The following is a 15,428-nucleotide window of genomic DNA, read 5'->3' as shown; positions in this document are numbered from 1 at the left end:
TTTCAAGAGATCCCCCACTTTTTTCTTCTTTTTTTTTTCTTTCCAGCATCCACATATAAGAAAAAAAAACGCCAGCCACAGTGGCACATGCCTGTATCCCAGCAGCTCAGAGGCTGAGGCAGGAGGATGGCAGCCTCAGCAAAATTGAGGTGCTAAGCAACTCAGTGAGACCCTGTTTCTAAATAAAATACAAAACAGGGCTGGGGGTGTGGCTTAGTGGTCCCCAATACCAAAAAAAGAAAAGTAGAGAAAGAAAAAAAAAAAAACAATATATGGCCTTTGATTTTCTGAGTCTGGCTTGTTTCACTTAGCTTGGTGTTGTCTGGTTTTATCCATTAACCATCAAATGACATCATTTCACTTTTTATAAGTGAATAAAACTCCATTGTGTATATATACCATATTTTCTTTATCCATTCATCCACTGATGGATACCTAGGCTAGTTCCATAATTTGGGTATTGTGAATTGTGCAGCTATAAACATGGGTATGCATGTGTCACTATAGTATGCTGACTTTAATTCTTTAGGATAAATACCAAGGAGTGGTATAGCTGGGTCGTAGGGTGGTTCCACTCCTAGCTTTCTTTTTTTTTTTTAATTTTAATATATATATATTTTTTTTAGTTATCGGGGACACAACATCTTTGTTTGTATGTGGTGCCAAGGATCGAACCCGGGCCGCACACATGCCAGGCGAGCGCGCTACCGCTTGAGCCACATCCCCAGCCCCCTAGCTTTCTTTTTTATGGGGAGAGGGTACTGGGGATTGAACTCACAGGGATTCAACCACTGAGCCCCATCCCCATCCCTATTTTGTATTTGATTCAGAGACAGGGTCTCACTGAGTTGCTTAGTGCCTTCATTTTGCTGAGGCTGGCTTTGAACTCGAGATCCTCCTGCCTCAGCTTCCCAAGCTGCTGGGATCACAGGCATGTGCCACCACGCCCAGTCCACTCCTAGCCTTTTGAGGAACCTCTATACTGATTTCCATAGTAGTTTCACTAATACACAGTCCCACCAACATTGTAAAATTCCATTTTAGTTAGCTTTTTCATCTCTGAGACCAAAACACCCAATAAGAACAATTTAGAGGAGAGAAAATTTATTTGAGGCTCACAGTTTCAGAGGTTTCAGTCTAGAGATGGCCAACTCCATTGCCCTGGGCTCAAGGTGAGGCAGCACCTCATGGTGGAAGGACCAGCAGAGGAAAGCCACTCAGCAAAGGGTAAGTGAGAGAAAGCGCTGTGTGCGGTGGTGCACGCTGTAGTCCCAGCAGCTCCGGAGGCTGGGGAGGACGATGGCAAGTTCAAAGCCAGCTTCAACAACTTAACAAACTTTTTTGCTAGTACCAAAAAAAAAGGGGTGTTGGAAGGGGCTGCAGGGGAGATGCACTCTTCCAGGACACACCTTTTCATGTATTTCCTGGCCATTGAACTTCTTTTGAGAAGTGTCCGTTTATCTCTTTTCCTCATTTGTTGATTGAATTATTTGTGGGTTGGGGGATGGGCATGAAGTATTTTGAATTCTTTATATAATTCTGGATACTAATCCGCTATCAGAGAAGTAGTAGACAAATATTTTCTCCCATTATGTAGGTTCTCTCTTCAATGGTCTTGTTTCCTTTGCTTTGCAGAAGTTTTTATTTGGTGCCATCCATTTCTGAGTCAGAATTCACAAAAATGAATTGGACTTATTCCCTGAGCTTCAGGGGTCCCTTGGGGAAAGCCACTGCCTGTGCCTGTATTCCCAGTGTGGATCCTGGTCTGGTGTAACTGGTTCCCGAGGCCTTTGATCCACTTGAGTTAACTTGCGTGCAGGGTGAGAGATAGGGATCTAGTTTCTTCTTCTGCATGTGGACATCCAGTTTTTCCGGCACCGTTTGTGAAGGAGACTGTCTTTCTCCAAAACATGTTTTGGGTGCTTTTGTCAGGGATCAGATGACCGTGTCTGTGTGGGTTGTCCTTGTGTCTTCTGCTCTGTCCCCTGGTCTGTGTGTCTTCACGTTCGGACCCCGCAGTCTTGTGACCGTAGCTCTGCAGTATAATCTGAAGTCAGGTATTGTGAGGCCTCATTGCTTTTTTGACTTAGAATTGCTCTGGCTACTCTGGGTCTTTTATTCCTCCGATTGAGTTTTAGGACTCTTTTTTTCTAGTTCTGTGAAGAGCATCATTGATACTTTGATGAGACTTGCTCTGGATCTCTGGCTCACTCTTGGTGATGTGGTCATTTTAACATGGCTGACTCTGCTCATCCTTTCATCTTCTAGCGTCTTCTCTAATTCTTTTTTCAGCATTTTCCGGTAATTTTCATTGTCGAGGTCCTTCACTTCCTTGGTTAGATTTATCCTAGTTTGTTGTTGTTGTTCTGAGACTACTGTGAATAGAATTGTTTTCCTGATTTCTTTTCCACCCAATTAATCATTGGTGTATTAGAAAGCTATTTCTTTTTGTATGTTGACTTTGCATGACTTTTTAGTTCAAATAGGTGTGTAGTGAGTGGTAACCTTAGGACTTTCTATATTCAAGATTGTGTTATTTGCAAATAGAGGTAGTTTTGTCTCTTGTTTTCCAATCTGGATGTCCTTTGTTTATTTTCCTTGCTAAGACTAGAGTTTCCAGTGGAAGTGGCACATGTGTTGGTCTTGGGGCAGGGAAGACACTCAACTGATCATCATCAGGCATGATGGTAGCAGGGTCTTCATAGATGCCCTTCACTAGATGAAGGGAACTTCCACTCCTAACCTAGTTTTTGTAGGTGTTTGTTGTTGTTGTTGTTGTTGGGGGCAGCAGGGATTGAACTCAGGGGCACTCGACCACTGAGCCACATCCCCAGCCCTATTTTGGATTTTATTTAGAAACAGGGTCTCACTGAGTTGCTTAGCACCTCGCTTTTGCTAAGGCTGGCTTTGAACTCTCCATTCTCCTGCCTCAGCCTCCCGAGCCACTGGGATTACAGGTGTGTGCCACCATGCCTGGCTCCATTTCATTTCTCTAAGGTTGATAATAAAGTACTCACTTTCATTCCTGATTTTATCAATCTATATATATTTTTTCTCTGTAGGTCAGTTTAATTTAAGACTTGTTGATTTTGTTTATCAAAGAACCAACCTTTGGTTCTATTGATTTTTCTCTATCATTCATGTTTTCTCTATTTCATTTATTTCCACTTTTCATCATCCACCTCCTTTGTCTTGCTTTGGGTTTGTTTGGTTTGCTCTTTTTCCAGTTTCCTCAGTGGGAAGTTTAGGGTATTGATCTGAGGTTTTTCTCAGATGTCTGTATTTAATAAAGGCATTGGCAGCTGTAGATTCCCCTCTAAAACTGCTTTAGCTACATGGAATGTCATGTCTTCATGTTCGTTCATATCAAAGTACTTAGAATTTCATTGTTATCATTCTTTGGTTATTTAGAATTGTGCTGTTTAATATCTACATGTGGGTGAGTTTCTCACACTTCCTTCTGTTATCGATTTCTAGCTTTTCCACTGTGATTGGAGAGTACGCTTTGTGTGATGGTTGATTTTAGATGTTAACTAAAAAGACTTGGTGGTGCAGTGTCTTGGCAGCATTGTTTCTGGGTGTCTGTGAGGGTGTTTTCAGAGGAGGCTGGCAAGTGAGGGGCTGCCCTCCGTGTGAGGCACCCTCCCTCAGTCCAGATGGAACAGAACAGCAAGGATTTCCCTTCTCTCCCTTGGACACCAGAATTCCAGGCTCACGGGGACTTGTGCCAGCAGCCTCCTGGGGTCCTGGGCCTTCAGCCTCAGACTGAGAGTTTTGCCAGGAGCTTCTTAGGTTCCAAGACTCTCCAATTTGGGCTGAGCTTGGACGTTGGCACCCCAGGGTCTTGCGTTTCAGATGGCCTAGGGTAGGATGGCTCGACCTGTGGCCTCATGTGAGCCCCTCCCCATAGTCCCCCTTGCCTGCTCTGTCTCTCTCTCTCCCCTAGTGGCTCTGTCTCTTTGGAGCACAATGACAATGTACTTTCTATATTCCAGAGCTTTTCAGTTATTGAGACTTGCTTTGTGGCCTGACTGGTTGTTCCAGAGTGAGTTCCTGTGCGCTGGACGAGAGTGCGTGTACTGATGTGGTTGAGTGGAACACGTCCCCACGGTCTGTTAGGTGGTGGGTCGATGATGTCCAGACCCCTCTGTCAGGGGCTCCGGCCGTTACTGAAAGTGGAGTGCTGAAATCTCTCCAGGTGGCTGAGATCTCCACCAGGTGGCTGAATCTTCTACTTGTTCCTCTGATTTTGTCCTATTTGTCCCCCTGTACCAAGGGCTCTGTTGAGAGTGTGTTTCTGACTGCCACAGCTTCCTTTCATCATCATAACACACCCTTCTTTGTCTCTAGTGACAGTTTTTATCTTAATGCTCTGTTTTCTAATATTAGTATAAAGGCTCTAACTGATTTTGGTTTGTGTTTTATCTTTTCCTACCACAGTGCTTTCAATATTTTGTGCTGTGTGTCTAAGTGTGTCTCTAGCAGACCCTGTGTCGTGTTTCTAACTCTGCCCTGCCAGTCTCTGCCTTTCAATCAGTCCTTAATGCCCTCGGGTTTAACGTGTGGCCGCTAAGGCAGGCTTACTCAGGCATTTCCTTTCTTCTCCCCTCTCACATAGGCGGCCTCAGACTGCCCTCCTTTGTTGAATAGGGGTTTTCTAGAGCACCCTTACTTCCCTTCCCATTTCTGAAACATACATCTACATTGATTTGAATTTATTATTTTTAAGAGATACTGCATTTCCCAGGCTGATGCTGAACTCCCAGCCTGAGCAATGCTCCCGCCCCAGCCTCCTGGTAGGTGGGACTGCAGGTGTGTGCCACACACACAGGCCAAATTCTTTTTTGTCATGGCAAAAGTATGTACTATGAAATTCATCCTGAGCATTTTCAGTGTCCAGTTCAGCCGTGTCAAATATCTTGCAGCGTCGTGGGATGCTCACCCTTACCTGTCTCCAGAACTTTCCCATCATCCCTGACTCTGTGCCCCTTACTAAGGAATAAGGTCCTCCCCTCCCTCTGCCCAGCCCTGCTGACCCTTCTCTGCTGGGAGTCGCTGCGAGTGCCCACTCGGGATGCTGCCGCACGTGGGCCCTGCCTTTGACCCGTTTCTCTGGCCACGCTTTCGGGGCCCTCCCGTCCTCCTGTGCAGGACCCTCCGAGGTGGAGCCCGTCCGGTTGGTGGGCATGGGCCGCCCTGGGTCTCTCCATCCACCCGCGGGCGCCGTGCTTCTCCTCCGTGTGAGGAGCGTGGAATCGCGGGGTCGAACTGGCATTTCTGTTTGGTTTTTGAGGAGCCGCTGGGCCGTCCTCCGTCGTGGCCACAAGGTTTTGCATTCCCACTGTGAATCCGGAGGGTCCCGATGTCTCCACGCCCTCGCCCAAGTTCCTTGTTTCCTTTAGAAAACGCCCTGGGGAGTCTGCGGTTCTGCCTCCTGCTGACGGGTGTGCCTGGCCAGCTGGACACTTGTACCTCTGTTTCAGAGGAGTGCCCTGCAAGTCCTCGGTGCAGAATTTATTTTATAAAAATAAATATTGGGGATGTGGCTCAGTGGTAAATTGTTTCAATACCCAGTACCTAAAAAAAAAAAAAAAGGCTTTTTTCACCATATATGGGGGGGGGGGCTTTCTTGATTTGCTGTTCTGTCCCTCTAGTCTGTCTATGCCACACCACACTGCTTTAATCATCATGGCTTTGTAGTAAGTTTGAAGTTGAGAAATGTGAGTCCTCCAGCGTTATTTTTCTTTTTAACAACAATTTTTACTATTTGGAGTCTTTGAATCTGAGGATTTGGCTCTTCTATTTCTGTGGGGAAAAAATGCCACTGGGACTGTGATGGAGACTGGACGCCATGTGGCCGTCTCTGAAAGGCGTTGGCATCTGAGCCATGTTCAGTCTTCCTGTCCTCGAGCAGGGCCAGTACCTTCCTTTCTGTGAGGCTGGGATACGGCTCCATCCCATGAACATGGGGTGGAAATCTTTCTGTCCTTGAACATGGGATTTCTCTCCATTCATTTAGCTCTTCTTGAATTTCTCTCAACAGTGTTTTGTGGTTTGGGGCATATCAATCTTTCATCTTCTTGTAGAATTGCCTCTTTGGAGGTTTATTCCTAAGTATTTAATTATTTTAGATGCTGTTGCTTTCTAAATTTCCTTTTATTTCTTGGATTATTTTTTTACTTATGACTCATCAATACCTAAATTTTTAAATTTTAATTATGCTTACTTATTTCTATTTACTTGACTTAAAAAAAAAAAAGAACCTTCCCTAAGGGCTAGAGCTTTGGTTTGCTTGTTGTTTCAGCCTGGAATCTTAAAAACATGGAACAGGGTACGTATGTAATTGGTAAGTGCACTAGTGAATGAAGGAATCAGTTACATATGTTTCTACTCACATTATTTCCCATAGTTTTGTTTTGTTTTGCCACTGTGAACAATGCTGTACCAGACAGCTGTGAACATGTATTCTTTCTGTGTTTTAAATTTCATTTATTTATTTTAGTTGTTGATGGACCTTTATTTTTTATTTATATGTGGTACTGAGAATCAAACCCAGTGCCTCACGTATTTGAGGCAAGTGCTCTACCCCTGAGCCACAACCCCAGCCCTGTTTTATTTCTATGGCAGAAATTCTCAGGGGATTGCTGGGTCATATCCCTGGGTCTTTTTAATTGTATTAAAAAGACGGCTGACAGCCTGCTTCCAAGGAGGCCATATGATTCTGTTCTGCCGTGGGCACGTGCTGGTCCCCAGCCCTGGCACTCTTGGTTAGCCTGACTGCATTCTGGGACCTGGGATAGAGCCACAGTGTTGGTGGGTGCTTCAATCCACACTTCCCCGATGGCTGGTGGATCTGAACATCTTCACATGTTTGTCAACCGCTCATCTTTGCCTTTCAGTGAATCACTAACTGCCCTTGGTCCATTTTTCTGATTTCCCATGAATTTCCAAGAGACCCTTTCTGTTGTGCTGTGCTTTCTTCGTCTGTCGTCTCTCTGCAGACGTGCCTTCCCGGCCTTCCACTTCCTCAAGGAGCCTGTCTGGGTGTCTTTCTCCACACCAGGGTCTGGCACGCCTGCGGAGCTCCAGGCTCCTGGCTTGCACCAGTTCTTCCTACAGCATGTGCATTCGTGCTAATCTGTTTTTCCCCACCTTTTTTTACTTCTGTATTCCAGTATTTGTAAGATCTGGTTTTAATATTTGCCTGCTATGTGAATTTTTCTTAGAGAGGTGATCTCATTGTGCTGGCACAGTGTTATTCATTGAACAACAGACCTATCCTTTCCCTCTGAGTTTACCTTTCTCTCTGTCAAATGTGTCTGTTTAGAGGATTTCAATTCTGATCCATTAATCTACTTGCTAGTCCTAAATCAACACCATGCATGTTGGGCTGAAGTAGCCTTAGAGACTTCCAGCTGCTATCTGGAAGGTATCATCCCTCACTGTTCTTCCTCATTCTGGGCTTGGCTGTTCTTGGCCACTTACACTTCCATATAAGAGCTGGGTCATCTTACCACCATGCCGACCTTCCTGGCTTCTAGCTGGTAGTGCACTTCCTTTGTGTAGATCCTGCTTTATATCATTCATTCCATTTTTTTTTTTTTCATTTAGGTTCTGTGCCTCCTTAGTGATTTTCTTAAGCATGTTCTATTTTTTCACTCTTACAAAGATAGATTTTCCATTTCCATTGCTAGTAGCTCATTATTAACACAGAAAAAACCATTGATCACTGAATATTCTCTTCTGGACGACTTACCAGCTTGTTTTGCTGAGGCCATGGTTTACAGGCCTCCTGTGTTCATGCACATGAGGTGGCTTGGTACCCTTTTTTTCAAATGTCTGCACCTCTGTTGTGTTCACAGGCTGGTGGCTGTCCTGTACCCACTGTCACGTGGCCCCACTGGAGTGGAGACTGGAGTCACAGGGGTTGGACTGTCTGACCCCCCACAGGTGGGCAGTGCCCTCTACACCCTGTGTCTTTGCTTACCCTGGGTTTGTCCCTGTGGACACACCAGCTACTCCCTCCAAGGGTGGGGGGTCGATGGCTGGTCCCTGCCTGCTGGGAGGGGAGGTCCTGGGAAGAGAAGCACCAAGATCTTCAGAAAGTCCAGCCGCGTTGGCTGATGCATGTAGGTGGGAGGCCCCAAGTCCTGGGTCTGGGGGATGATGCCCAGAGGCCTGTTTAGGAGCCGTGCCAGCCACTCTGGGTGCACACCTGCTGCCACCATTCATGCCCAGCTCAGCACAGGAGCTGCCTGTGTTCACCTGCAAGTGGAGGTGGTGTGAAGGCCAGGCCAGGGCTTGGGGGCAGCACACAGTGGTGCTCGATCACTGCAGCCTCCCTCCACTTGCTCTGGAGAGTGCTGCCTTTCTCTGCTGGTGGCCTGTGACCCCTCCAGCCATCCCCACCAAGCTCCCAGTGCCCCAGCACCTCCACCCGCTGCTGGCTCCACCACTGCAGGCTCCCCATCCTAAAAGCCAGTGAAGCAAATGGAAGTCCTGCCTCAAGCCACCGCTCGCCCTCGGCCTCTGCCTCCTGGGCTCCCTGAGGGGGTCCTTGCCTGTGAGAGTCCCTGCTCACAACTTCTGGCCCCCTTCTTGCTTTCCACAGGGCACCTGCAGAACACACAAGTCAGCATCTCCACTAGGGGCCAGGAGCTCCCGCCCCTCTGGACAGCTGCTCCCTGGACTGGTGCGGCTAGGTCCACCCGGGCCACGGGCTCATTTTAACAGTCCCAGGGTGGAAGTCTTGGCCCACCTAGTTCCGCGCCTCCCACTCCAGCAGACGTGTGGCTGACTGTCCTGCAGGCCTCCTTGGGAGGCTTGGGAGGATGACCAGTGCTTGCCCAAGGAAACAGAGGTGAGGGCACTCTGGGGGCGGCCGCCCTGGTGGGGACTGGCCACAGGTAGCGCAGCAGCTGGGGCAAGAAGGCAGTGGTCAGTTCGAGACAGGTGGGCAGCCCAAAGTGAGCCTGGGGTGGGGACCGGTTCCTGCAGGAGTCTGGGCAGACAGGGGCCTTCCCAGAAGGCAAAGGAACTCAAGGAGCTGCCACTCCTAGAGACGATAGGCAGGTGTCCACGCTCACTTTCCAGGACTGCCACCTTGCCGCCTGTGATGTTTTGGCCCGATTTCACTGTGACCAGAAGACTCCATTATTACTCCATTATTCTGATCTTCAAATTCGTTGAGACCTTCTTAACACCAGGCGCCCACCTCAGAGCTGCCTCCGGGGCCCTCCTTCCCAGGGCTCGCGCCTGGCCAGCGTGTGGGGCAGCCAGGGCACGTGCTCCTGGGTTTCTGGCCTGGTTTCAGTGCCCCCAGGGTTCGTGTGGCAGAATCGAGCCCCCCTCGTCAGGTCTAAAGGGAGGAGACCTAATCTGACTACAGTGTCAGGAAGAACTCCGGAGCAGATTAGGATTAGTGAAGGTCACAGGTGAAGCCCAGGGCTGCATTGGCTTCAGAGACCAGTGTGCAAGCACACACTCGCACACGTGTGCTCCCTGTCTCATCATGTGATGCCCTGCACCACCAGGAACTCTGCCAGCAAGAGGGCTACCACCAGACGCAGCCCTGGACCTTGGCCTCCAGAAATGGGAGCCTAATTGACCTGCCTCAGGGGCACAGAGCCCAGCTCCCCTCTAGGTGGAGGCTCATTCCCAACCTCCACTCGTCCACACACATAACCCTGCAATTACCTTGGGGGACTAGGCCCAGAGAGGGTCTGAGAGCCACTACCCTCCGCAGTGGGAATCCTTTCTCTATAAAGTGGTCTGCCTCAGGGATTTCCTTATAGGAATGCAAGATGGAAGAATTCACGGCCTAGTAGGGGAGAGTTAAAGGATCTTCCTCCCAATGTCACTTTCCCCAGAAAGAGAGTTCATGGTAGTTTCTGGCTCCAAGTCAGTAGTTATGGAGATCGGGGAATGGAGGTGGAAGGCAGAGCTAACACATTTTTATTAAAAAATTATCTGTGCAAATATCACCAAAATGGACATGTATTTCTTAGAAATATGTCTCACCAGTATTCAAGGAAGAGAGTTTGGAAGGAGCCAAGCTAACCACACTACACTAAATGCATGTTTCATTTCAATTAAAAGAAACTCCAAAGACAATTGCTTCAACAACAGGGGGTTTTGTGCTTCTTTCATTTAATGAGAATAAAGAGTTTCTGCAGCTGGGCCCAGCTCAGCTGCGCGAGACCTGGAATCGCCTCTGCTGTGCTCCAGGTAGTCTCTTCTTGGTCACAAGATGGCCCCTGCAGCATCACAAACTCTCGCAGAAAATGCAGCAAATGCAAGGCAGAGTGTTTTACCTTACCGCATCCCTATTAATTTTTTTTTTTTTTAAAGAGAGAGTGAGAGAGGGAGAGAGAGAGAGAGAGAGAGAGAGAGAGAGAGAGAGAGAGAGAATTTCCAATATTTATTTTTTAGTTTTCGGCGGACACAACATCTTTGTATGTGGTGTTGAGGATCGAACCCGGGCCGCACGCATGCCAGGCGAGCGCGCTACCACTTGAGCCACATCCCCAGCCCCTTATTAATTTATTATTAATTTACTTATTTATTTCGAAGTGCTGGAGACCAAACCCCAGGCCTCATGCATGCCAGGCAAACACTCAACCACTAGATCACAAACTCAGCCGGCCTTATTTCTTTAATAGGAGGAACAGCATTCTCAGAAACACTCCCCACACCCAAAAAAAAAAAAACACACACACACACACAACAAACCAGCATGCTTCTTCTCACATCTCCTCCACTAAAAGCCAGTCACGTCCCCATGCCCAGGCCTGGACCTGGCGCCTCCCCAGATCAAGAGCTCACCCCGGATAGCTAGGAGAGCCGGCTGTGTTGGAAGAATGGAAGGGCTGCAGGGCAGGTGACCATTGGGCCTAAACAGTAGCGGTTGGAAGCAGGAATCTGCTAAAGGTGACCAGGGCCATTCTTCTCCTCTGCTGGACACTTGAGAAAGGCTTCCCACAGGAAGGAAGTAGCTCTGCGACTTCTCTGGTCTTGTCCACCAGGGGAACCATGGAGTTATGTGTGTGGAGGGTGAAGGCTGGGAAGGAGCCTGGCCAGGAGGAGAGCTGGCTTTGTGTCCATCAGATGCTTAGACAGGAACTCGGGGATCCCCCACGTCTCTCCCTAACATCATCAGTGTCCCATCCAGACTGGCCTCAGAAGCCCAGAGCCAGAGATGGAGCCATGAATGCAGAAGGCAATGGGGACACAGGGATGATGGAGAGCGGACACAAGGGGAGATGGACAGTGGACATGGGGCGATGGAGAGTAGACAGGGGGTATGGACATAGGGGAGCAATGGGGACGTGGATGCAGGGGCAATGGAGTGGACACGGGGGGCAATGGAGACGTGTATGCAGGGGCAATTGGGGCAGGGAGTTTGGGGGTGAATGTCAGGGAGCAGTGGGGTGCTAATGCAGGAGGCCGGAAGGCCAGCAGCACTGGGGTGGGAATGCAGGGGTGTGGAGGCATGAGTGGGGTGGGGGCAGGTAGTGTGGGTGAGCAAGGCCCACAGGCAGGGCTGGCTGTGTAGGGCTGGGGTGGCCACTGACCCCCACTGTGACTCCTAAGGGATACCTACATACTGCCTCTAGCCCCAGGCACCAGCTGGGTCCTGTCTGGCCCTGAGGTCATGGTGTCCTTGACCCCAATCCACATGACTTCTTGACTCTGAAACATTCCTTAGGGATTCCTACCTCCTCACCCTGTCCCCTAAAGGTTGCAATAAAATAGCCTGGCAGGGCTGGGGATATTGCTGAGTTGGTAGAGCGCTTGCCTCACATGCACTGGGTTCAACCCCCAGCACCACAAAAATAAAAATAAAATAGCCTAGGCAACAAAGTAAGACCCCTTCCCAAAATAGAAAAAAAGTACAGGAAAATTCCCACTAATGTAGCATCCTCATCAAAACAATTCTGGCAGTGCCCCAGGGGAGGCGGAAGCCCTGTGCCTGTACCTGCGCCCCGACGTACTCACACTCCTGCTGGTAGTTGGGCTGCCCACCTGCCCTGCAGCCCTTCCATCCTTCCATTTCTAATTGTGGGTGAAGTTAAGCATCCCATGGCAACAGCCACTGGCACCCTCCGGGTGCGGGGTCCTTGGCTTACTGAGCCGTCTCTGGCCGGGCCTGTGAGTTCTGACCTGCGTCCCCAGCATGCTGCAGTCCTTGGGTTCTAAAACTGTGTCGGTGCGATTGTTTCCATTGGTAATTTAGTTACGCTTTTCAGGAATGTGTTTGTGGCTTTTGCTTTTGTGTCATGCTTAGAAAAACCTTGGACTATGAAATAAACTCCTGTATTTCCTTCTAATGCCTTTGTGGTTTTGTTTTTTGCATTTAAACTTCTGGTTTATGGAGTTCTTACACAGGAGGAGGATAGGGATCCAAGGGCACATTTTCCCTAGATGGCCACCCTCTTGTCTCAACACCCTAATTCCATGATCAATCCCTGTTCCTCGTGGATTTTAACATGCACAAAAAAATCACTCTAAGTGGCCATGACCTCAGGCCTGTATCCAGTAAGCTGCTATCAAAATGTCCTGGTTGTTGGGGCGGGGGCTGGGGCTCAGTGGCAGCACACTTGCCTGGCATGTGTGAGGCACTGGGTTTGATTCTCAGCACCACATATAAATAAATAAATAAAATAAAGGTCTATCAACAACTAAAAAAAAAAGAAAAAGAAAAAAGAAAACAATGTCCTGGTTGGTCCTGGGACAGTGTACCAGTGTTCTTTCCTTTTCTAAGTTTTATGGGTTCTTCATCCCTTTTTATTGTAGTAGAATGTACAAAACACACCATTGACTCAGGAACCATTTCTAGGCAACAACCCAGTGGCATTAAGGACCCACTGCCAGGGGGCCATTGCCTCCCTCCAGCTCCAGAACCTTTCCATCTCCCCAAACTGAAACTTTGTCCTCATTAGACACCAGTTCGCCATCTCCCTTGCCCCTCCCCTGGCACCCACCACGCCACCCTCTGTCTGTGACTCTGATCACTCCAGGGGCCTCGCGTGAGTGCAACGTGCACTACTGGGCCCCTGGTGACTGGCTCATTCCACCCAGTGCAGCATGGAGGATCATCAACGCTGCTCCTGTGTCCCACTTTCTTTGCAAGGTTTAGTCACAGTTTATACACACACACATATTTTGTTCTGTTGTGGACACTGGGTTGCTGCCACCTTGGGAATGCTGTGAACACTGCTGATATGAACATGGGTGCACAGACATCTGCTCAGGTACCCACTTTCAATTTTGCCTAGAAATGGGATTGCTGGATCATGTGGTAATTTTTAATTTTTTAGGAACTGTCTCACTGCTTTCTGTAGCAACTGAACCATTTTCTGTGCCCATATGCAGTGGGCTCCAGTTCTTCTGTACTTGCGCCAACACTTGATTTGCTCAGGTAGTAGCTATTGGGTGTGAGATAGTATCTCCTTGTAGTTTTTTATTTAACCTTTATTTATTTTAGTTGTTGATAGACCTTTATTTATTTATATGTGGTACTGGTAATCGAACCCAGTGCCTCACACCTGCCAGGCAAGTGCACTGCCGCTGAGCCACAATCCCAGCCCTTCTCCTTGTAGTTTTGATTTGCATTTCCCTAATGATTAGTGGTGTCAGATTATTTCCATGTGCTTATTGGTGGTTTGTGTATCTTCTTTGGAGAAACTCTACTCCAGTCCTTTCAAGACCAGTCATCTTTGCATCTTTATTTCTTCATGAAGTTTAGAATTTTTGAATACATTTTTTTTTTTTTTTTAATTTTGGGGAAGATACAGGGGATTGAACTCAGGGGCACTGACCATGACCCACATCTCCAGCCCTACTTTGTATTTTATTTAGAGACAGGGTCTCACTGAGTTGCTCAGTCCCTCGATACTGCTGAGGCTGGCTTTGAACTTGCCTCAGCCTCTCAAGCTGCTGAGATTACAGGCATGTGCCACTGCAAATTTTTGTGTATTTATAAAACTAACTGAAGCTAATTTTACTGGGGTTGCATGTAAGGTCTGGATCAACTTAGGCGAACTGGAGCCTCCCCCCCTCCCTCGTTTCCTTTCCTGGTCTCCCAGTGGATTCTCGGTGTACACCCAAGAGAGCCAGGATCCATTCCTGTGGGCTTCCAGCATCACGGTGCTTGGGTAGTACTAACACTGCTCCCTGGCTGGAGAGACCAAATGCCACTGGCCGGCTCAGGCCTCCAGCTCCTGTCCAAGGCCCCACTGCTGACTCCACACCTGCTCTCCTGGCCCCGGTACCTCAGCCCAGGACCTCCACACAGCTGGCTCTGGAGGCCCAGGAAGAACTGGGGGCATCATCCCTGTCTCCCCCTCCCCTTGGAGGAAGGCCAGGTCCTGGCAGAAGAAAGGAAAAAATAGAAAAAATGACTTTTATAAAGGGTCACTTGCCACGATGTGGACCAAGGCAAAATCAGGAGGGGGATGAAGTCCTGTGGAAGGGAATTCCCCAGAGCCCCAAGGGCAGAGGGCAGAGGGAAGTAGGTGGAGTTTCTGGGAGAGCAGGCCTGTGACACTCTTTGGGAAACAGGTGACCAACAGTCCCTCTTCCTCCTGGTTCCCACTAGATCTGCCCTCCTCTGGTCTTCCTCTGCCCTACCTCTCCAGCCCAGGGCCTCTGGTTGGACACAAGGCCCACCCCTACCAAGTTCTACCACCCACCCACGTGGACACCAGAGTACTCTCTAAAGCCTTCGTCTGAACAAGTCTGGCATCAAAACTTTGGCGCCACATTGTCCTTGGGATGGCGTCCAAATGCCTGAACACCAGGCTACAGGGCCCTCCCTTTCCCCCACAATCTCACCTTCTCCATGCGGGTACTTCCCTGGCGTACTCATAGTGTCCACCACCTGGCACACTCCCTTGGGGGTACATCCGATCCCCTCAGTGCTCCCGCCCCCAGATCGGGCCCAGCGATTGTCAGTCAAACAGGCTGTGGACAGGCACCACGGATGGCCAGTAGGCCCTGGTGCGAGGCGGGGGCAGGCCCCGCAGCTCCAGCACCTTTAGGATAAAGCCCCACTTGGGTTCCTCACCTCCACGCCTTCGCTCACCGTTTCCCCACCTGGAATGCAGGAATGCCCTCCAAAGACGCCCTGCCCCCAGCGTTAATCCCTTCCCCTGCTCCGCTCCAGGGACACTGGATACTCTACAGTAGCACCTGGCACAGAGCGCAGCCCGTGAGAACTTACTCTAGGAACCGGGAGTGCCCTGGAGTTCCCAGCCCTAGCCCCGCCCCGGCCCCCGGAAGGTCTGGCCCCCAGAGGGCGTCCAGGGAGGGCCGCGTCCGTGCCTACCAGCCCACCCCCAGCCGGCTGGAGAGACGCGGTCACTGTTGAGGCCACTGGACCCACGCCCCATCCGCCAGGCGCGGTGAGCAGGGAGGAAAGCTCCCGA

This window comes from Callospermophilus lateralis, chromosome 3 (assembly GCF_048772815.1).
Source record: "Callospermophilus lateralis isolate mCalLat2 chromosome 3, mCalLat2.hap1, whole genome shotgun sequence".
Lineage (NCBI taxonomy): Eukaryota > Metazoa > Chordata > Mammalia > Rodentia > Sciuridae > Callospermophilus > Callospermophilus lateralis.
This window is presented reverse-complemented; position numbering follows the sequence as displayed.